Source organism: Talpa occidentalis, unplaced genomic scaffold (genome assembly GCF_014898055.3).
Source record: "Talpa occidentalis isolate TD23 unplaced genomic scaffold, MPIMG_talOcc4v2.1 talOcc4.14, whole genome shotgun sequence".
NCBI classification, from domain to species: domain Eukaryota; kingdom Metazoa; phylum Chordata; class Mammalia; order Eulipotyphla; family Talpidae; genus Talpa; species Talpa occidentalis.
The window spans coordinates 2,945,258-2,967,230 of NW_023601433.1; the positions used below are offsets into that span (position 1 = coordinate 2,945,258).

Consider the following 21,973-nt stretch of genomic DNA (forward strand, 5'->3'; position numbering starts at 1 on the left):
ATTTTGCTCTTTTTCCTCCCAGACTTGTCTGGCTATTTCTGACCCTTTTCTTTGGGTCCCTGCTGGAAGGTGCTTTAGACATGTGGCAGCTTTCGGGCCTTGCTCTGAGCCAATCCCGTTTGGCTGGACTTTTACCCAGAGGGGATGGGTAAGTTTGGGTGCTTGATTTAGAAAGTATATTCTTTCTCTTTTCTGTATTTCTCTCTAACTGTATTAAAGTTCCTTTCCATTAAAAGTGTTATATGTTTTCTCTTGATGGGGCAGAACCTATTTAGAGCAGGCAGGGTTGGGGGTTCTGGGGTGTCCCTCTGCCTGCCATAGAACAGTTATAGAAAACTTTCTAAGGGTGAACATATGGCCTTCCTGATAGTAAAGCAGGGGTGGGAGAGCAGCCGCATATCAGTTAATGTCAAAGTCACCTTGTTGGTTTTTTTGTTGTTTTTACTGAGGAGTGATGGATTATTAGAATAGAAAAATTTAAAAAGGAAGATACTGTAAGGACAATTTATAAATCTTTCTTTACCCATCTATGGAAGGTTCCAGCAATCTAAGGTGGGGTCAGAAAATATGATCAGCTAGAGGTGGGGGCAGAGCGGATTATCAGACTTAGAAGACGAACCCATTCTGACCTCAGAGCAATAATTTCCACACGCATTCCACCAAAGTACATTATGAAAGAACACCCCTTACCCTGGTAAAATGCAGCGTTTGTTCTTTCGGAGCATATCTATGTCTATGCAGACGTCTCTCTTTCCTGCTCTCTTTTCCTTAATTGCCTTACCATGTGCTGATGAAAGGGAACATTACTGAATGATTTGTCAGAGGGATCCAAGAAACCGCCCCCCCCCATACTAAACCCCAACACCTGATTTCCAACGGGGTTTCAAGTTTTAGCTTGAACCGAGGCTCCTACTCATTTGTCAGCCCAAATGAACACATTTTCCTCTTTTTCAACTTTGAAAATATGTATAGTGTTTAATCAACTAGCTTCATATAATCATAGGTAAAAATACGAAACAGTGAACATAATAAGGCACTAATTCAAAGTCCAGACCCTTCCAGCTTTCAAATACAAGAGGTCTGGGGCCTCCCTCGTGGTACGAAGGGTAAGTCTCAGCACTTTCAAGCTACTGGCAGCCACTGTGGCATGAATTCCATCCCCAGCCTGGGAGCTGGCCCATATGGTGCATCAGACCTCTCCTATCTCGCCTGCTGCTCCCCGATGCAGAGTATCTCTGCATCTCAGGCCTACAACCCCAGTCTTGTATACATAAATAAATTAAAATGTAAAAAATAAACTGTTGGAGGCGGCCACCCCACGTAATGAGCAGAAGGGCCTTGACCCGAGTCCCTAAGGCATGTGAAAACACATGTGTCTCGGAGGAAAACCTCTGAGTGACAGGACTTGGTGTTGAGAGCCTGGAAAGTGACCTGTGTGGAGTCAGGCTTCTACATCTCCACAGTCTGAGAATAACAAAATGGAGAGACCCTGCGCAGTGAGCAGAAGGGCCTTGACCCAAGTCTTTAAGGCATGTGAAAACAGATGCATCTCGGAGGAAAACCTCTGGGTGACAGGACTTGGTGTTGAGAGCCTGGAAGTGAACTGCGTACCTCTCCACAGTTTGAGAATAACAAAAATAATGAGCGAACTTCCCAGGCTCTGGCTAGGGAGCGATAATATTATATGCGTGAGAACTAACACCTCGTACCCTACTGTCTGAAGTAAATAGATAATAGCAAGAAAGTAGACAAATCACTCACATGTGTTATCATTATATGGTATGCTTTGATGTTACACCTGCTGCAATTAAAATAGTATATAATGAGCACTAAGACAATAAAGATTTGCTGCATGCTGGACATGACAGTCCCCCATGTCTGATTTCCCTCCCCGTCGTGTCCCAGGTTCGGACTCACTAGAAGTCCACAATAAACAAATACAAGAGGCCTGCAATTTGTACATAACTATGGGAAGAAAAAGACAAAATTTTGAATGGAGCAATGGAGCAATAAAATTTGAAATAACTGATGCTAGAATGGTATAAAAAATGTTTACTGGTAGGACTGCAGCAGGGAATCCCCAAACAGAAAGATTTTAACAAAATATTACAACTTGAACAAGGAGCTAATGAGGATCCCTCAGAGCTCCTTGAGAGAATTATTCAGATATACACCAATCACACGGATATAAATCCAGATGCCCCAGAAAATGCTTGTCTGATCACTATGGCATTCATCACACACGGTGCCCCAGACATAAAGAAAAAGTTAGCAAAGGTGGACGGCGTCACAGAGATGAGTCCGTTCCACGTAGTGGACTTAGCATTTAGGGTTTATAATAATAGAGAGGACAGGAGACCGAAACCTGTGGCTGTTTTTGTACAAAGAGAGCACAGGACAGGGTTTCGGGGAAACAGTAATGGACTGAGACGTGAACCCCTAGGGAGAAATCAGTGTGCTTTCTGTAGGGAAGAGGAACATTGGAAGTACAGTTGTCCCAGATTGCAGGGAAGCGGCAGACGCAGTAATTACAGAAAGCAGGACAGAAGACTGAGAACATCACGATATGATGATTCGCGCAGGGGTTACAGGAGGGAATATAGGAGGAGTACACAGAACCAGGAACCAAGGACAGAGGAAAGGAGATGAATGATAGCCCAGAGTAGAGGCTCAGATGACGCTAGGGAATACAGACAGAGAAGGAATCAAGAGCCCAGTACAAAGGAAAGGAGACAAATGACAGCACAGGGTAGAGCCTCAGGTGAAGACAGGAGGGAATACAGACAGAGTAGAAGGAATCTAGAGCCAAGTGCAGAGGAAAGGAGACAAATGATAGTTCATGGAGAAGGTTCAGATGAAGAATAGGGGGCCCAGGGGCTACACTAGATCAGAAAGCCCCAGGAAGAAATGACCCAGAGACAAAGTCCCACTGGTCTTGTGAATCCATTGAGGACTTGAGATATTTATTTAAGAAACAGACAAATACTTGACTATTACTGACTTCTTTTCCAGTTATTGTTGCAGGATACCCAAGGACTCACTTTTCTGAAGAAACCCTGAGAAAACTAACATGCTCTAACCAATCTTCTTCCTTTCAAAGTCTAGGAGACATGAAATAACATCTAGGATCATGCATATGCTGGCTGTATTTTTTTTTTTTTTACACAGAAAGGCTTTCAACCTTGATTTTGGTATTTCCTTTTAACTTTTTGCTTTTTTAACTTCGAGGTTTTTTTTTTCTCTTCTTGTTTTTGTTACTTTGGCCTATGAGTGAAACTGCAGTTGTATGAGATATCCCACGCGTGATAAGTGGTAACTGAAGAGCTCTTGGTGTCTATATGTTGTATGTCTGTATGTCCTTTCCTCATGTACCTGTCTTGGCCTCTACTGGTTAACAAGTTGGTAAACATGGTGCCTATAGACATTGGAAAAAAAAGACTCTCCAGTTATGAGGAAAAACTAAAGTTTATGGTTTGATTGTCAACACTGTACTACTGATCTAAGCAGGTGCCTTCACAGAGATTGAATGTTGTTTCTGCTGTTTTTCTGATATTTATGGCAAAGCTTCCCAGAAATCTAAATTCAAGTAAAATTTGGCAGCCTGTCATTTGGCTGATGCAAGGAAATTTTGTGGAACCTCATAGAGCTCCCGAGACACTCCACAAAGTTTCTCCCTTTCCTCCTGGGAAAAGCATTGCATGAATTTGTCCTATTCGGCTTACCTAGTAAAGTAAAACTAGAAGGGAAGCATTGTCACTTGGGAAAATGGTAAAACTTTGGCATGTACAGAAATGTTAACACTGGTTTTCTAAAATGTGTATAAAACCTCTCAGTACCTGATATGTATGTAAATTGTCAATGGTTATTGTTGCCTTGTAATATTGTATACTTCGATTGTTTATTGACAGAAATTGTTTCTGGAAGAATAGGGAGAAAAGACCTCAACAGATTCCTATTGATGGAACTGTTGAGTACAAATTTCCTACGCAGGACTGAATACACCTGATATTTACTAAGTTTTAGTTGACATAATACTGGTAAATTTTTTTTGCATTTTGTCATGAATTCACAAAGTTTTTTTGTTTTGGTGACCAGGATTTGTGGTAAGGTTCCGTTTTTTTTTCCAGCAAAGCTAACCTGTGTTCACATTTTCTCTCACCTTGATACCAACACAACATACAAATAGTGGTAGTAATTTTTTGCTACTTATCTCAGAGTCTGTTTTTGCATAACTTCTATAGGGATTTTGTCTGTTTAAACTAAAAAAACTGGACATGAGTGTCATTGTGTGGCTTTGAGTGGAGTTCTTCCAGGAAGTTGAAACAGAGCTGAACCGAGAAGAGAAAAACCTGTTGCTTTGTTCGGAGGGTTCCAGAGACCTCCAAAGAAGGTGAGGAAGCTGCCTCCATTGGCAGGACTGGACAACCTGGCCTATGAAAAGCCCTGGTACCCTCGAGAAGAGGAAAGCCCAGGTGGAGTCTGATGAGACGAACTTTGTTCCTGAAGCCTACATGGACTGGATTTCAACAGTTCGCTCTGATCCTATATGGAGTATTCCAACAAAGCCAGCTAAAATTGCTGTTTAGTTATTCTACCCTGTGATTTTATGCAAAAATAGATAATATGGTTTAAAAGTACATTTAGTTTGCAAACTTTTGCTATGCTGTTCAAAAATTTGGGATCAAGGTTGAGAGAATTTGTTTTTTACATAAGTTGAACCATTTTAAGATTTTTTTCCCTGTGATTTTGAAATATTTGCTGTCTTGTTTTGGTTAATGCCTCCAGATGTTTTTTTTTTTTTTTTTTGCCTTGGACTGATGAACTGTTTTTCCAGGAATGGAGGACTTTTGCTTTCCACAATGGACAATACCTGTAGGGACTGGTTTTCTTTCACACTGGAACCCTGGAAAATTTTCATCTGAGACTGTATCCCAGCATCCATATATTTGATCTTTTTTTTTTAAGATTTATTTATTTATTTATTTATTTATACAAGCACTGGGTACAGTCAGAAGCGCGGGAGGGTGAGAGAATTCACCAGAGCCAGAGCGGGGAGCAGAGCAGGCAGAAAGACCAAAGTACACTGCTGAGGGGAGCAGCTGGGTGGCAGGAGAGGTCTGCGCGCTATGTGGGAGCCTCCTCCTGTGGCCGGGGAGCAGCTGGGGGTCGAACTGGAGCTGCAGAAGCTGCTGGCAGCTTCGCAACCCAGCGCTCAACTGCTGCGCCACTGGGGAGGCCCCCAAATATTTGATCTTCATCACCATGGAAATGGTGGCAAAAAGTGAAAAGGGGGAATTGTTAGGGGGAAAGGATGTCCTGAGATAATTCCATGCAGGCTTTGTGGACTCCACCCCCACCCCAGGCCAAAGCCATCAAGACATTGGGAAGGACAAATCCCATCACCACCAAAGGGCAGGTTGCTGGGAACTGAGGGTGGAGTTAAGCAGCCAGGTTGGGTATAAAACCAGACACCTGGGCCTTGGGGTCTCTCTCTTGCTTGCCTCCTGGCTTCACGGCTCGGGGCTCTCGGCCAGCTCTCAGGGTGCCATTTGGGAGTCCAGATCCGCGGATCGGGTAGGACGCATTTGAGACTTTATCTCCCACTTTTCTCCCTGAGCTGTACATTTCCTCATTTCCCCTTCCCTTGTGAATAAATCTTTTATTAATTTTTTGTGTGTGCCTGCAGCGGAGTATTAAGTTCCTTTTAAGTGCTCGGGTGAGGACCCACAGTCAGGCAACCCGTTTTATATCAGGGCTGCCATGTAACACATCCACTATAGGCAGCTGTGTGGAGGTTCCACAGAACACTGAAAACGGGTCTACACATGATCCAGCGTTCCACTCCTAGGAATCTACCTAAGGGACAAAAAAAACAAAACCAAAACCAAAAACAAACCAGGAAACCTGAACTCCTGTGTTTATTGCAGCCCTATTTACAGTAGCCATGACATGGAAACAACTCAAATGCTAGAAAATAGATGAGTGGATCAAAACGTTGTGGTATAATTACGCCACGGACTATTACTCTGCAATCAAAAAACACAAATTCATGCCGCGTGTGGTGATATGGATGGAGCTGGAAGGGATGATGCCACAATGAGGCAGGAGAAAGGTAAATATCAGATGGTTTCACTTACATGTGAAATACAGAGAAACAGAACAAAAGGTAAAGAAAAAGACAACCCTAGCAGGCTTGCCAAGACCTGAGGCATTCAGCAGGGAGGGGGAAGGAGGGGGTGAACAGAGGGGAGGGAAGAGCACAAGGTGATAGGTCATGGGCGCTATGGTGGTGGGAGAACTATGGGGACCACCTCTGAGGGGAGAAACCATTAACTAGACAAAAATGAACAACTATGTAAGAAAAGAAGAAAAGGGCCTCCCTGGTGGCGCAGGCAGTTGAGCGCAGCACTGTGAAGCTGTCCGCAGCCTCTGCAGTGCCGGTTCGATCCCCGCCGGCCGCAGAGATGCCCACATGGTGCGGCAGACCTCTCCTGTCTCCCCCGCTGCTCCCCTCAGCAGTGTGTTTCTGTCAATCTGCCTGCTCTGCTCCCCGCTCTGTCTCTGGTGACTCCTTTTCACCCTCCCGTGCTTCTGGCCTGTACCCCAGTTCTTGTATAAATAAATAAATAAATAAACAAACAAATAAATAAATAAATCTTTTTTGGAAAAAAAAGGAAGAAAAAAAGAGATGGTCTTTAAGGACAGGGAAGACCCTAAGGCAATATAAATAAATAAATGCTCCTAAAGGGGATCTCATCCTGAACAACGCTGCAGGCACTGCCGAGGCATTCCCTCCTCACCAATTGTTCTAGATCTCCAGGAATTTTCTCTGGTAGGTGCAGCAATTAAGCCTGCTGCGTGGGAATCATTAGAAAAAGACTATTTTTTATACAATTTATTTATTTATTTATACAAGCACTGGGTACAGTCAGAAGCACGGGAGGGTGAGAGAATTCACCAGAGCCAGAGTGGGGAGCAGAGCAGCCAGACTGATGAAATACACTGCTGAGGGGAGCAGCGGGGAGACAGGAGAGGTCTGCGTGCCATGTGGGACCCTCGCCGGTGGCCAGGGATCGAACCAGCAATGCCACGGGCAGCTTCATAGCCCAGCGCTCTACTGCTGCGCCACCAGGGGAGGCCCAGAAAAAGGCTATTTTTTAACTGCAGTCTCTTATGAGTAGCAATCCTGTTTGGGATTAGAGCCATTCTAAAACTATGAAGTCATTCACGTTCAATATTAATGGCAGCATCTTCATGTGGTGCAATGAAATGTGAAAGTATTGTTCTGTCTTGCTTTAGGCTGAAGCTCCTTTCTTATGGAGGAGGCCGCCCAGCACCCAAGGACCTGTTGTGTGGATGGGTGAGGGTGCCCACGCGCCTTCACTGCCCCTGGCCTCCAAGAGGGTCACAATTTACCCTCATTTTAAAACCTCTGGTTCAGTACAAAACACAAAGATTTGGGAGTCCAAACATATCTGGCCCTTGTGCTTATTTTTGGATCTCAGATAAGTCACTGATCCCTTTTGGACCTCAGGGTCCACGACTACAGGGTAGGAATAATATCTCTACAGTGTCATTAATGGAGATCACGTACCTAAAGCGATGAACTTGTTGTTCCAGCAGGTGCTCAATAAATGCTGGTTCCTTTCTCCTTTCCAGAGAAATTCAACTTCTCTCCAAGGCGAGCATAACAGGGATTGGCAAGGAAGGAGGTAACATCAGTTTAACACATTAAAAGGTAAAGTGCAGCCTCCCCTCCCATCCCCAGTGGCCTAGGGGTTAAATCTCAGTGCTGTCACAACAATGGTCTGAGTTCACGCCTGGCCAGGGAGCTACCCACATGGTGCAGCAGACCTCTCCTGTCTCACCTGCTGCTCCCCTCAGCAGTGTATCTCGGTATATCTGCCTGTTCTACTCCCTACTCTGTCTCTGGTGAATCCTCTCACTCTCCCACATCTCTGGCCTGCACCCCAGTTCTTCTGTGAAAAAAATAAACAAAAGCTTTTAAAAAAAGATAAAGTGGATTATCTCCAAAATGTCCAGTTCCCACATGAGTCACTGTGGTTGACACAATCCCTGAAATAGGAGGAATCCTCTCAGCACCATCTATAGAGAAAAGATCTCAAAAGCTTAGAAAAGGGCCCTTCAGTGTCTCACATGCTCCCCATGAAGAAACTTTCCACCCCGATGGGTGGTGGTGCCCGGCTGTCACAGCTGCGGGGTTTCTCAGGTTGGCCCTTCAGTGATGCAGAGAGGGCCACTGCTTTCAATACACTGAATCCGTTAATAATAACCCATTTTAGAAAACCAAAGACTTGTAGCCAGAGCATGGCAGGCCGTGTGGCTCCTGGTCACTCAAGGCTCAGGAAAGCCTGGATTCTATCCAAGGGTTATTGTAAAGTCGCCTCATGAGGCAGTTTCCAGGGTCAACCCCCCCTTCAAGGCTCTGCATGGCCATATCACCTGCACCACAGGTAGTGATGCCTCGGCCCCCAGACGTGGGCCCGGGCCCAGCACGGGCAGCATCTCAGACCCCGTGAGAAATGCAGAGCCCCAGGCACCACGCAACCCACTGGGTCAGAACCTGCACCCCGGGAGACTGGGACTCGACTCTGCCCTCCTGCCTGCTGGACCTGGCGTGGGGAGGGGGGTGTCAGCCCCAGAAAAGTGTCCGATACATTTCCCAAATTATATCTAAGTCCACAGAAATAAAACACACACATCAATGGAACAGAACGGAGAGCCCAGAAAACCCATCCGGGGGTTGATCAGTGCAGCAGGGAGGAGCTGGGAGCAAACACGGGGGATGCGCTTTCATTCAGGGGCGCCGGGCACCCACAGAGTCACACTCGGGAATGTCCTGACCCCCATGTTCCTCCAGGACCCGAAATGAGCCGCGCAGAGCTCCCCACAGCCCGCCCGCCCGGCCCTGGGTCCCCCGACTCACGCTCTGCAGCCAGCCCCGGGCAGGGAGACGTCCTCGCCGTCCCCTCGCTCTGGGGTGGCTCCTGAAGAAACCGGGTTCCCGCAGGCAAGGACTTCACCCCAAGTCCGGAGAAGCAAGTGCCGAGGCGAGCCCGGCCACTGGGGAGGCGGGAGCCAGTGTTGGGGCGGGGCGGGGCTGCAGGAGCAGGGGCGGGGCTGTAGGAACAGGTGAGGGGCTGCAGGGAGGGGGCGGGGCTGCAGGTGCGGGTGTTGGGGGGCTCCAGGGCCGGGGGCAAGCGGGACGGCCCCGCCCGTCCTGCTGTGGCTGAAGTTGAGAAAATCCAACGGAAACGGAGGCGAAGGGCCCACATCCCCGAAAACACTGTTCACCTAAACGTTCCGCAGCCATGAAAACAGCAGCTCGTGTCCCTGTGCATCAAACACACGCTGGGGACACCGACCCGCGGCCGCAGAGGGCCCCCAACCCGCTGCCCCCCCACCCAGTGAAAGAGGCCGCGCCCGCCCCGGCCCCGCCCCCGCCCCGCCCCCGCCCGCCCGGCCCCGCCCGCCCCGGCCTCGCCCGCCCCGGCCTCGCCCGCCCCGGCCTCGCCCGCCCCGGCCTCGCCCGCCCCGGCGCCTCCTTGGGATTCCCCGCGAGGCCGCATTTCCCCGCCTCGCCTCCAGGCGGCGCGCGCTCTCCCCTCATGCGCTTTGTCCCCGGGGCTTCTCCTTCCTCCGGGCGCTCCCGGCTCCGCGTCTCCACCCCTTCCGCTCCCGCTGCCGCTCTCGCGTCAGCGCGCAGTGCCATGACATCAACACGCAAGGGGCGGGGCAAGGCCGAGGAAGGAGAGGCACGCGGCGGGGAACTAGGGACGAAGCAGCGGCGCGCGCCGCCTGGGGGCGCGGAGGGGCGGGGGCCGCAGCCGAGAGGCGGGTCAGCCGGGTGCGAGGGCAGGGGTGGGAAGGGGGGGATGCAGCCCGGAGAGTCGTGGGGGGGGGGAGGAAGCGGGAGTGTGTGACGTGAAATGGGGGTTCTCGCGCATTCGGGGAAGAGAACAAGGTGGTGTCGCCCTTCCGCGGGGACTCTGGGTTTAGCGGCCGGCCTTGGGGATGTTGTATGTGCGTGTGTCTCTAGCAAAAGAAATAGTAATTCAGGTTTTGAGACATGACCTAAGGAGACGCTTTCACACACACACACACACACACACACACACACACACACCTTTATTTGTAAACGTGCTAACCAGCATTTTCTCCTACTGACAAACACTGGAAACAATCGAAGTCAAAACTCCAGGAACCCGTGAAATGTGTAGCACCGTGTGCATGAGACAAAGGGAGCATGAGGCACCGTCATTCTGAATAGTTTTGCACGACTTGGAAAATACTTGTGTTATAATGTTAAATGAAGGAGGAAGGAGAGAAGATTGTAGGATAGCATTCCCTGTTCCAGATACCAGGAGAACATAACAGGATTCATTTAAATTTTAAACACCAGACAAAAGGGAAATCACGTGTTATGTCTGCATTTAGTGATACACACTTAGGTGATGACCTGCCATGAAGGGCAAGAGAAATAATTATGACAGACAAACATTCCTGCTTACTTGGGGAGGAAGATTATGATACAATGTGGTCTTAGGTTTCTTCACCCAGTTAATGGGAGCTCATTTTTGTAATTCTAAAATTTCAAATTTATAGTCTCTGCCCTTACACACGGGTGTTATAGTTCACAGTTCAAAATATTGGAAATTATGTGAAAGAAAGTAAGCTAATTCTTAAAATTATCTATTTTAAAAAGATTTTTTGGGCCTCCCCGGAGGCGCAGGCAGTTGAGTGCCGCACTGTGAAGCTGTCCACAGCCTCTGCAGCACCAGTTTGATCCAAGCCAGCTGGTGAGGATCCCACATGGCACAGCAGACCTCTCCTACCACACCCGCTGCTCCCCTCAGCAGTGTATTTCGTCAGTCTGCCTGTTCTGTTCGCCGTTCTGTCTCTGGTGAATCCTCTCACCCTCCAGCGCATCTGGCCTGTGCCCCAGTTCTTGTATAAACAAACAAATAAATCTTTAAAAAATTCCATCAAAGAACATTATGAAAGAACACTCCTTACCTTGACAAAATGCAGCTTTTGTTCTTTCAGAGCCTGTGTCTATGCAGACATGTCTCTTTCCTGCACTTTTCCTCAATCACCTTCCTGTGTGCTGATGACAGGGAACATTACTGAATGATTTCTCAGAGGATCCAAGAACCCCCCCCCCAATACTGAACCCCATCACCTGAATTCCATCAATGGGCTTTCAATTTTTAGCTTGAACTCATTTGTCAGTCCAAATGAACACATTTTGCCCTTTTTCAATTTTTACAATATTTATTGTTTTAATCAACAAGTTTCATCTAGTTATAGGTAAAAATAAAAAACAGTGGAAATAATAAGGCACTAATTCAAAGTCCAGACCCTTCCAGCTTTCAAATACAAGAGGTCTGGGGCCTCCCTTGGGATGCAAGGGGTTAAGCATGTAACCAACATAAAACGCTTACAAGCGATATAAATACAAAGGCTAAAAGTGAAACTAAGAGTATGTTAAGGCACCTGCAAACGCCCTGAGTGAACGTGGCTGCATCCACATTCTGAGTGTTAAAGGCTGATAAAAACAGATGGTACCTGGGCCTAAACCTGATAAGGATGTATAGAAGGAGTGGATTCATGAAGCAGTCTCGGAGCAGTCCCAAATCTGGTTCTGAGCTAAGGACTTGCCTAAGGCTCCTCTTCCGAGTCCAGCTCACCACTGGCCCCCTTTGGACTCAGACTGCTCTACAGCCAGAACCTCTCCTCAGTCCTCAGTTTGGCACACCACGAACCCAGACTCACTCCCCAGTTCTTCCTCCCACAAACTTGTCGCCTGCTCTCTGACAGCAGCACACGCTGCAGACCGGCTCCACATCCTGGGGACCATCCGGACTTCGGGCACTGGAGCCTAGAGACTTCCACAGCTGGAGGACTTTCCCCTGGGTGGAAGGCCTGGCTAAGACATTTTGTGGCTACTGTCTTCAGTCAGAGCTACGCTGGGAACTTGGGGTTGGGCTTGCCTATGTGAATGTGTGTGTGTGACCAATACAGTAATAAAATTCTCTTTGAGAGCCAACTTCTGACTGAAACCAATTATTAATCATGCTACCAATAAGTCTCAGCACTATCAAGCTACTGGCAGCCACTGTGGCATGAGTTCCATCCCCAGCCTGGGAGCTGGCAACATGGTGCAGCAGACCTCTCCTGTCTTGCCTGCTGTTCCCCTCAGAAGAGTATCTCTGCATCTCTGGCCTACAACCCCAGTCTTGTATGCACAAATAAATAAAAATTTTACAAGATAAACAAATACAAGAGGCCTGAAAGTTGTGCAATAACTATGGGAAGAAAAAGACAAAATTTTGAATGGTGCAATGATATTTCAAAAAACAAAATTTGAAATAACTGATAAAACCTTCCTGCGACTAGTTCATTGCCTTTGCAAAAAGAAATATAGAACATAATAGAACGAAAATCCTGTATTCCAAGTCAACTTGTTACAGATCGATATAAATCTAGGGTCCTGCCACACAGAACACTTTCATTTTCTGTCTCATCCTAGAAATGAAAACATGATTATTTCAGCGGAGGTTCCATCATTGACAGGAAAGATGGTGGTATCAAAATTTATATTGATTCTTTTGTGGTAGTTCAACAGTGGTTTTATTTCTGGGTAAACTTGTAAACTGTACAAGGTCAGAAGTTTCATAAATGAAAAGGGTGCTAAGGCTCAAGGAAAAGGAAGAAAGAAAAAAAAAAAAAACAGGGCCTCCCTGGTGGCGCAAGGGGTTAAGGCACAACTTATGAAGCTGTCAGCGACCACTGCAGCATGAGTTCGATCCCCAGTCAGGGAGGAGACCCACATGGCGCAGCAGACCTCTCCTGACTCACCCACTGCTCCCGCTAGCAGTGCATTTTGGTCAGTCTGCCTGTTCTGTTCCCCACTCTGTCTCTGGTGAATCCTCTCACCCCCCCCCACACCTCTGGCCTATACCCCAATTCTTTTATGCATAGATAAATAAAAATCTTAAAAAAAACCCACTGGGAATAGCAGGAAGTGTTCAAGGAACCAAAGAATGCCAACAATATTTAACTCCCAGTTTTTTAAAAGGGGATTTTATTTTTGGCTAAAAAGATACCCTTTAAATGAATGTTGTCTACTGTCAATGAAAGGAAGCCACTGACACAGAGCAGACAGCTGTTGCCTTGTCTTCCATGACCTTTATTATTTGTGACCTGGTGACTTTCAAGGTAGCAAAAATGGCAACAGATATTCTAGTCTCAACCCATTTGAGCAATGTTGAAATGGAATTGCACACAGGCCCACATGGGCCTGGCCATTTGGATATCCTCACCAACATTTCCACCTCAGACGTAAGGACACTTGAGCCTTCCCCCATTCATCTTATAATTTTTACATTGTCACCATCTTTGGAGGAAATGTGGACTATTTACCTCTATCTCACTTTGAATTTCCACACCGTCATGATGCAGCGGGACCATCGGGTGGGTGTTGCCACTGTGAGTCCCGTCCTCTCCTGTCCAGGCTCCCCAAAGACTTAGAGTGAAGTCCTGGCCTGGGCCTGCAGGGTGGGGGGGGAGAGTTGAGGGGGGGAAACGGGGTGGGCAGGGGTGGGGGCAGGAACCTGGTCCTACAGGACCCAGCAGGGAAGCACCCTCTGTGCTTCCATCTGGGCAAAAGGGGAGCCCAGAGGGAGGGGAGACTGAAGAGCATCTCCTGTGGGTGGCCGATGGCAGAGTGGGGGGAAACAGTCGGGAGGACTCAGGGGAGGGAGGGCTGGATGTGGAAAACTGCCAGGCTCTGGCAGGTTGTGTTTTGGGCACGGAGGAGCACAGAGGTCTGGGTTCACTCCTGAGCACCCAACTGGGTCAGAACCCACACCGTGAGGGGGGGTGCAGGAGACCCACGGAAGCATGAAGGTCTGATCACTGCTGTGCTCTGAACACTCTGAGCGGAGGACTCAATGGAACAAGGTAAAAATGCACCACGGTCCACCCAGGAGCTCGCCCTGCAGCTGTGTCCACCACACCTGGGTCCTGCTGGAGCTGGTCGCAGCCTGGGACAGAAACATCTGGTTCCTCCCTTTCCTCTCCCCAGCGAGGCAAAGATAGGAGGACATGAACCAGTCTGCCCAGGACAGCAGCAATGTGCCCTTGCTCGCCAGGTACAAATTCAGACCCCACGTCCAGCTTCCGAAAGGACAGTCCACGGATGAGTGGGTTTGGCCCAAACTTTTCCAGCAGCGAGTGACCAGCCCACAATCAGGGATTGTGGATTTTACAGACACACATGACCAGTGACATGGTTCTACCTCTATTATCAATTTCATGTTTTCCAGTATCATGTTTTGAATTTCCTGACTTAATTCCTCTCCTTGATTCCTTTATAAAGCACACTGGCACTATCCTGCAATTAAGTCACTTAAGTGCAACTTTCTCTGGTGGCACCATGAAGCAGATCACAAAAGAATGATTTTACTTAGAGTTCCATCAGTGGAAAGGTGGAAGAATTTCCTAATATTATATGATCAATAATTGTCATCTATTATATGATAAAATGCCTTTGCCTTTCAATCTGAAATATTTCTTCTTCATCTGGAGAACAGACCTACTTTGTCTTTTTAGAATTTATAGAAAATAATGCCAACGTTTTTTATTAACACTCTGTTTTATGAATGTTCTATAATTGGGAAAAAATAACATAACTAGATGGGACTTACTATTTGTATACAATTTACAGATTCAATGCAATTTCAATGAAAATTTAAATGGTGTTCTTCAACAAAATGGAACCACAACTGTTCAAATTCATATGGAATTGCAAAACCTCTAGTAGCGAAAGTTGTCCTTACTAAGAGGGAGGAATAATGGAGGTCTTACACTCCCAGACAGCCAACAATACTACAAAGCTATTATAATAAAAACTGTGTTGGGACAAAAACAGACGCAGAGACCGATGGAATCAAATTTAAAGCCCAGAAATAAAACCACACATATATGGTGAACTAACCTCTGACACAGGAGCAAAGAATATACATTGGAAAAAAATATCCTCTTCAATAAATGATGCTGGGGAAACTGGATTGCAACATGCATAAAAATGGAACTAGACCACTACCTCACACCATACACAAACCAACTCAAGTGGATGAAAGACTTGCATGTTAAACCTGGCACCATAGAATTTACAGAAGGGAACATAAGCAAACACTCAATGACACAATCCTCAGAAACATCTTTGAGGATTCTTCTCCAGAAGCAAGGAAAACCAGGGAGAATGTAAATAGTTGGGGTTACATCAACCTAAAAAATCTTCAGAATAGCAAGAGACAGTCATCAAAACAAAGAGACACCCCGCTGAATGGGAGAGAATATCGGCACACCATATGACAGCTAAGGGACTGATATAAAAAATATACAAAGAGGGCCTCCCCCGTGGCACAGCGGTTGAGCGCTGGGTTGTGAGGCTGCCTGCAGCCTCTGCAGCGCTGGTTCAATCCCCGGCTGCTCCCCCTCCACCAGAGGAGGGTCCCACATGGCACGCAGACCTCTCCTGCTACCCGCTGCTCCCCTCAGCAGTGTACTTTGGTCCTTCTGCCTGTTCTGCTCCCCGCTCTGGTGAATCCTCTTACCCTCCCACGCTTCTGACTGTACCCAGTGCTTGTATAAATAAATAACTAAATAATATATATTTAAAAAAATATACAAAGAGCTTACACGACTTAACAAAAACAAACAACTGAGTCAAAAAAATGGGCAGAAATAAAAAGATACTTTGCCAAAGAAGAAATGCAAATGGCCAACAGGCACAGAAAAAACATTCAGCATCACTAATATCAGGCAAACGCAAATCAAAACCACAATGAACGACCACCTCACTCCAGTGAGAAGGCTCCATATTTAAAAAAAAACAAACAAACTGGCAACAACAAATGCTGGAGAAGCAGTGGAGACAAAGTCGTCTCTGACACTGCTGGTGGGAACGCAAACTGGTCCAGCCACTATGGGAAGCTTTGTGGAGGTTCCTCAGAACACTGAAAATGGGTTTACATAGGATCCAGCATTCCACTCCTAGGAATCTACCTAAGGGACAAAAGCAAAACAAAACAAAACAGGAAACTTGAACTCCTGTGTTTATTGCAGCCCTATTTACAGTAGCCATGACATGGAAACAACTCAAATGCCAGAAAACAGATGAATGGATCAAATGTTGTGGTATAGTTACACAATGGAATATTACTCTGCAATCAAAAAAGACAAATTCATGCCGCTTGTGGCAATATAGATGGAGCTGGAAGGGATGATGCTAGCCACAATAAGGCAGGAGAAAGATAAACATCAGATGGTTTTGCTTACATGTGAAAGGGAAGAGCACAAGGGATTATGGTGATGGTCATGGCTGCTATGGTGGTAGGAGCGCTGTAGGGACCACCCCTGAGGGGAGAAACCAATAACTAAAAGTATGAACAATGTAAGAAAAGAAAAAAAAAGAGATGAGCTTTAAGGACAGGGAAGACCCTAAGACAATATAAATAAATAAATGCTCTTAAAGGGGTTCTCATCCTGAACAATACTGCAGGATGAGACTTTGGACTTTCTAGTCAGGGATGCCGAGGCATCCCCTCCTCATCAATTGTTCTAGATCTCCAGGAATTTTCTCTGGTAGTTGCAGCAGTTAAGCCTGCTGTATGGGAATAATTAGAAAAAGGCAATTGTTTTTTTTAAGATTTATTTATTTATTTATACAAGCACTGGGCACAGTCAGAAGCCCGGGAGGGTGAGAGAATTCACCAGAGCCAGAGTGGAGAGCAGAACAGGCAGAGTGATGAAGTACACTGCTGAGGGGAGCAGTGGGCGGCAGGAGAGGTCTGGGCACCATGTGGGACCCTCGCCGGTGCCCGGGGATCGAACCGGTGCTGCAGAGGCTGCGGGCAGCTTCGCAACCCAGTGCTCAACCTCTGCGCCACTGGGGAGGCCCTAGCAAAAGGCCATTGTTTTTAAAGATTTATTTATTTATACAAGAACCGGGGTATAGGCCAGATGCACGGGAGAGTGAAAGGATTCACCAGAGACAGAATGGGGAACAGAACAGGCAGACTGACTGAAATACACTGCTGAGGGGAGCAGCGGGAGAGACAGGAGAGGTCTACTTGCCATGTGGGTTGCTTCGATGCCGGCGGGGATCAGACCAGCTCTGAAGAGGCTGGGGACAGAACACTGCACTGCACTCAACTGCCTGCACCACCAGGAAGGCCCTTGAAACCTGTCACTTTTAATGGCCAATAAGAAGTTTAGAAATTTTGCAACCATCTGGCAAGCTTCCTTTATAGCTGACTAGAAAGTCCAAAGTAATTTTGACAAAACCAACTGAGCCTGATCCCAGAAGTCCCCGAGTGTGATCCAAAGAGGCCAGCGAATTCAGAGGAAGAAAAGGCCTCCTTCAAGTGGAGAACATTCTCTTCAGCTTACTGACATCCCATTTTCACAGTGCCTGGTAGATACTGAATTAGCTGTTTGACTAAACACATAAAAATAAGAAAAAAACCAAACTTTTAAATAACAAAGACCAGATACTTGCCTGAATTCCTTGTTACAGGGAGAGGATGTCCTGCTAATTCCATACAGGCTTTGTGGACTCCACCCCCAAGCCAGACCAAAGCCCTCAAGACTTTGGGAAAGACAAATCCCATCACCACCAAAGGGAAGGTTGCTGGGACCTGAGGTGGGATTAAGCAGCCAGGTTTGGTATAAAAACCAGACACGTGGGCCTTGGGCTCTCTCTTCTTGGCTTCACGGCTCCTGGCTCGGGATTCCAGATCGATGGAACAGGTAGGAAGCATTTTATCTCCCACTTTTCTCCCTGAGTTGTACATTTCCTCATTTCCCTTTCCCTTGTAAATAAATCTTTTATTAACCTTTTGTGTGTGCCTGCAGTGGTGTATTAAGTCCCTTTTAAGCGCGCGGTGAGGACCCACAGTCAGGCTAACCATTTTATAACGGGGCTGTCCTGCAACAGAACCAAGCCCTAGGCCCTTGGTCTTGTATCACCAGCCATTGAAAGGGCCAACTTGGCTAGGACCTTATAATCTTTAACACGGGGAAGAGGGTATGTTTGTTTTATCACCTACAGGACCTGGGGTTCCAGCGGAAGCAGTGCACCCCTATCATGAGCTGGCATCAAAGAAGGACCAATCCTTTTCCAGAACTCCAGCCATAACATGGGGGAGACATCAAGCGCCTTGCATCATCAGTGGAGACACTACTGGCTCAGCAGGCAGTACCTGCCACATCAACTAACCTCTTTGTGGCCTTCATATCCTGTCTCTTGGCTAATAGCAACTTGGTAGCTTTAAGTGGGCCCATGTTACGAATCCTCCAGCCTTTCAAATCATAGGTTGGAATGACCCAAAACCACACGTGGGCACTAATGTTTTCTTCCACTCTAGGTAGACCAGAGATACCTGGTGATGTTGACTATATTCCCTGTCCATAGCCTACTTGCTCCCTGGACTATTCACTCACCAGTACAGGCTATTCTAGACACCCATCTCCTTATTGTGCTACAATTTCTTCTCAGTAGTATACCGATGAAATTCCCCCAAAATCTTCTGACCTGTCAGAAGTAACTGTTAATCATCAAATCTTCATCCACATGGCAAATGTGGGTATGTATTTCCTCTTAACTAAGGACATTTCAAGGGCTCCATCAGTACCTATATGCCATAGCCCTCAAAAAGTGCCAAAAACCAACCAACCCTTGCAATGGAAACTTCGCCGTGCTACTTCTGGCACCCTCACCTTTCTACAAGGTTAATGCATTGTACAAAACTGGGACCTCAGGGGCTCGTGGTCCAAGAAAATAATAAACATTACAAAGGGCACCCTTGGAACTGGACAATGCCATATGTATTCCAAAATGCTCCAGCAGATTGGAATCCAGGGTTGGCTGGCCCCCTATTCTGCCTATGTTGTAATGCTCAGTGTTCCCCTCTCAAAACAAAATCTTGGCGTGCAGATATACCTTATTTCTCAGATACCATATGCCAAGGTCCAGCCTCCTTTACCCAGGATTAACTTACTTGGAATTTTACTGGTAAACACAATTCTTCTAAGGCTTGCACTTCCCGTCCCTATCTGTTTCTTTTGTCTCCTACTCTTCTCTTACATACACAAGATAATATTACTTCCCCAAAAGGTACTATAGTCACCTCTTGTATTGATTCTTCGGTTTTATCCAAACACTCAATTTTCTTTTTTTTAAAGATATATTTATTTATACAAGAATCGGGGTACAGGCCAGCTGCACGGGAGGGTGAGAGGATTCACCAGAGATAGAGTGGGGAGCAGAACAGGCAGATTGATGAAATACACTGCTGAGGGGAGCAGCGGGCATGACAGGCAAAGTCTGCAGTGCCATGTGGGACTCTCGCCAGCTGGGATCAAACTGGTGCTGCAGAGGTGGCGCAGACAGCCTCACAGCATGGCACTCAATCGCCTGTGGCACCAGGGGAGGCCTCACTCAGTTTTCTTTATTAAACAGCACAGGCAGGTCTGGATTCCTGTCAACCTGACTTGTCCATGGGATGGTGGCTCCCCTTTAAATCAATTAGTTTAAGCCTTGGGCCAAGTCCGAGGTAACCAGCTGGGCCAGTTCAAAAAACAGACATCTCAAGAAACCATCGACGGCCTTTTGGCTTTTTCATCCCTTGCCATTCCACAAAATTGGTTATCCTGACAATCATTTGTCCAATTGCTGCTCGTTATTTTCCTCGCTGTTATTCTCTTTTTAATAAGATGTTCCTGCTATCATCTGGTGCAAGTCAGAAGACGCAAACGAGCAATGATGACTCTTCTGCCTGGCCTATTGCCAGCTTAGACCTCCACCCTTTTCCCCTTCCTCCCACCTTTCCTCTCTTTAATTAAAATAAAAAAGGGGCACATGTGGGTCTGCTACTCCTAAGTGACCTGTTCGGCCACCATTTTGTCACCTATAGTTCTCAACCCTAAGCAAGGTCAAAATGGCCTGGTCGGTTAGGTACAGGAGCCCAAGCCTCCAAGGTGCCCTTCAAATCAAACAAGAGTCACTGAAAGGTCGACGCAGGGCCAGGAATGAGGAAGCCCACATTGAAAAAATATAAGATGGCCCTGACACCAGTACCACTGACACCATCAAACCGAAAATGAAGCCATAAACAGGAGAAAAAACAACTTACAGGAGAAAAACAACTCGGCTCCACGAAAAACAACTTTGTTCCACCTAAACCTGTTTCTAGCCCTGCCAACCCAGTTCTCCCACATAACCTCTCCTCACCCTATAAGAATGACCCTTCCCCTGACAACTGGCACAACTTCACAGACCCCCACTTTGGGTCTGGGAAGCTCCCCTGGGGGGGCGCAATAAATCTTCCCTTTCTTTGAGAAAGTTTAGTCTGGCTCTCCTTTTCTTTACCACACCGAACCTCTCATGCACAAAGCTGGATCACGCTGGGAAGGCTATGCACGAGGTATGACCGGGAAGTGGGGGGCGAGGACCGATGTATAACAAGGGGCCCCAAAAGCTGATCAGTGGACCACCTTGTTGATAAGATCAAAACCATGCTGGGGGATTAGGGCATGATCTCAATGACAATACAGTCATCAAGCAGATGAGAAGTGCCTGGAGCACAGACTCACAATCTCTGATCTTCCACATTCTTCCCCTTTCTTTAATCTCCTTCCCCTTTCCTTTTGCTCCTCCCTCTTACAACCCACATTGCGTATCAATAAAAAGGCCAGGATCTTGCTCTTCAGCAACCTCCTGCATAATGTAGCCTGCTCCAAGACTCCTGTTTATCAGTGTGGGGTTGCTCGATGCAACAAAGGGTGCCTGAACAGGGACCCCCAGCACCCCGCTTTGTCAATACCCTTTGGCAGTACAGTTTTCCGGCCGACAGAGGGACCTGGGGTAGTGCTCGCTTCCGCCAAATAATGAGACTACAAATCCTATGTAATCTTAACAGGAAGTTACAAGGTCTACGGAAAGCACATGCACAAGGCAAAAGCTGGTGCATATGCAACGCAAAGTGCATGTGCAGGCCACGTAAAGTGCACGTGCAGACTTTCCTATATATAGCCCTGCCCCTCGGTAATAGCAGTCCTGCTTCCAGCCAAGTGAGTAGACGTGTCCTTCATCCCCAGCCCCTCCGCCATGTTCCTGAACCCGGTCGGCCTGCGGGACGGACCGACACTGCTTCTAAAGCCTGGAGAAGGGAATTGGACGTCCTCTCAAGCTTGGCCCAAAGGCTTCACAGACCCAGAGTCTGTGCTGACACCCTGAGGCTGCTGGATGGCAGCGGGCAGTGCTAAGCGGTGCAGGTGTCCAGAAGAGGCTCCCACTCCTGTGGGGGCCCACGTAGGCGACCCCACCCACGCCTCCCCCCTACTAGGGGCAGTGCCCACCGCCTGACCGCAGAGAGCCTCGCGGGCATGGGCTGGTGGCCACACCAGGTGGTAGGAGCCTCGCTGCCTCCACGCCTTCTTTGGGGGTGGAGGGCGTGGGGGAGCTCTCCCTCTGAGGTCGGGGGTCGCCCCCGGAGAGGGCTGGCGCGGGGCCTCCCCTGCTTGGCCAGGTGCCGCCGTGCTTCTCTAGCATCTGCAACTCACCTCCGCGGCCCTCGGCGGGCCCGCTGCTCCTCGCGTGCACGGTGGCCCCGCACATCCACGCCGGCCCCCACTGAGGCTTCTGAACGCCTCTCTGGCCCGCCCCTGGGCAGCCGGGCGGCGGCGGCCTGTTCCTTTGAGGAGCGACGGCCGGAGCCTCACCGCTTCCTCGACGTGGCTTCCTTCCTGGCTTGAGACTCTCACAGCCACGTCCGCCTGAATCCTTGGAGCCGGACACATTGTGACCACCGTCCCCCCTCCTCCCCCCTTCCCCTGCCCTCCCCTCCCCTTCCCCTCCCCCTCTCCCGCCCTTGCTCCAGCC

General features: G+C 47.8%; 1 long non-coding RNA gene across 1 annotated transcript in view; it reads right to left on the bottom strand.

Annotated features, from left to right (window-relative positions):
- Positions 1 to 21,708, bottom strand: part of LOC129145704 (uncharacterized) — a 37,351-nt gene extending 15,643 nt beyond the window's left edge. Inside the window, exons 1-5 of the long non-coding RNA XR_008551625.1 lie at positions 21,655 to 21,708; positions 13,447 to 13,574; positions 11,038 to 11,128; positions 8,948 to 9,084; positions 7,595 to 7,979 (exon numbers count right to left, since the gene is read on the bottom strand). This is a non-coding gene — a long non-coding RNA (uncharacterized LOC129145704). The remainder of the gene's footprint in view (positions 1 to 7,594; positions 7,980 to 8,947; positions 9,085 to 11,037; positions 11,129 to 13,446; positions 13,575 to 21,654) is intronic.
- Between the last annotated feature and the right edge of the window lie 265 nt (positions 21,709 to 21,973).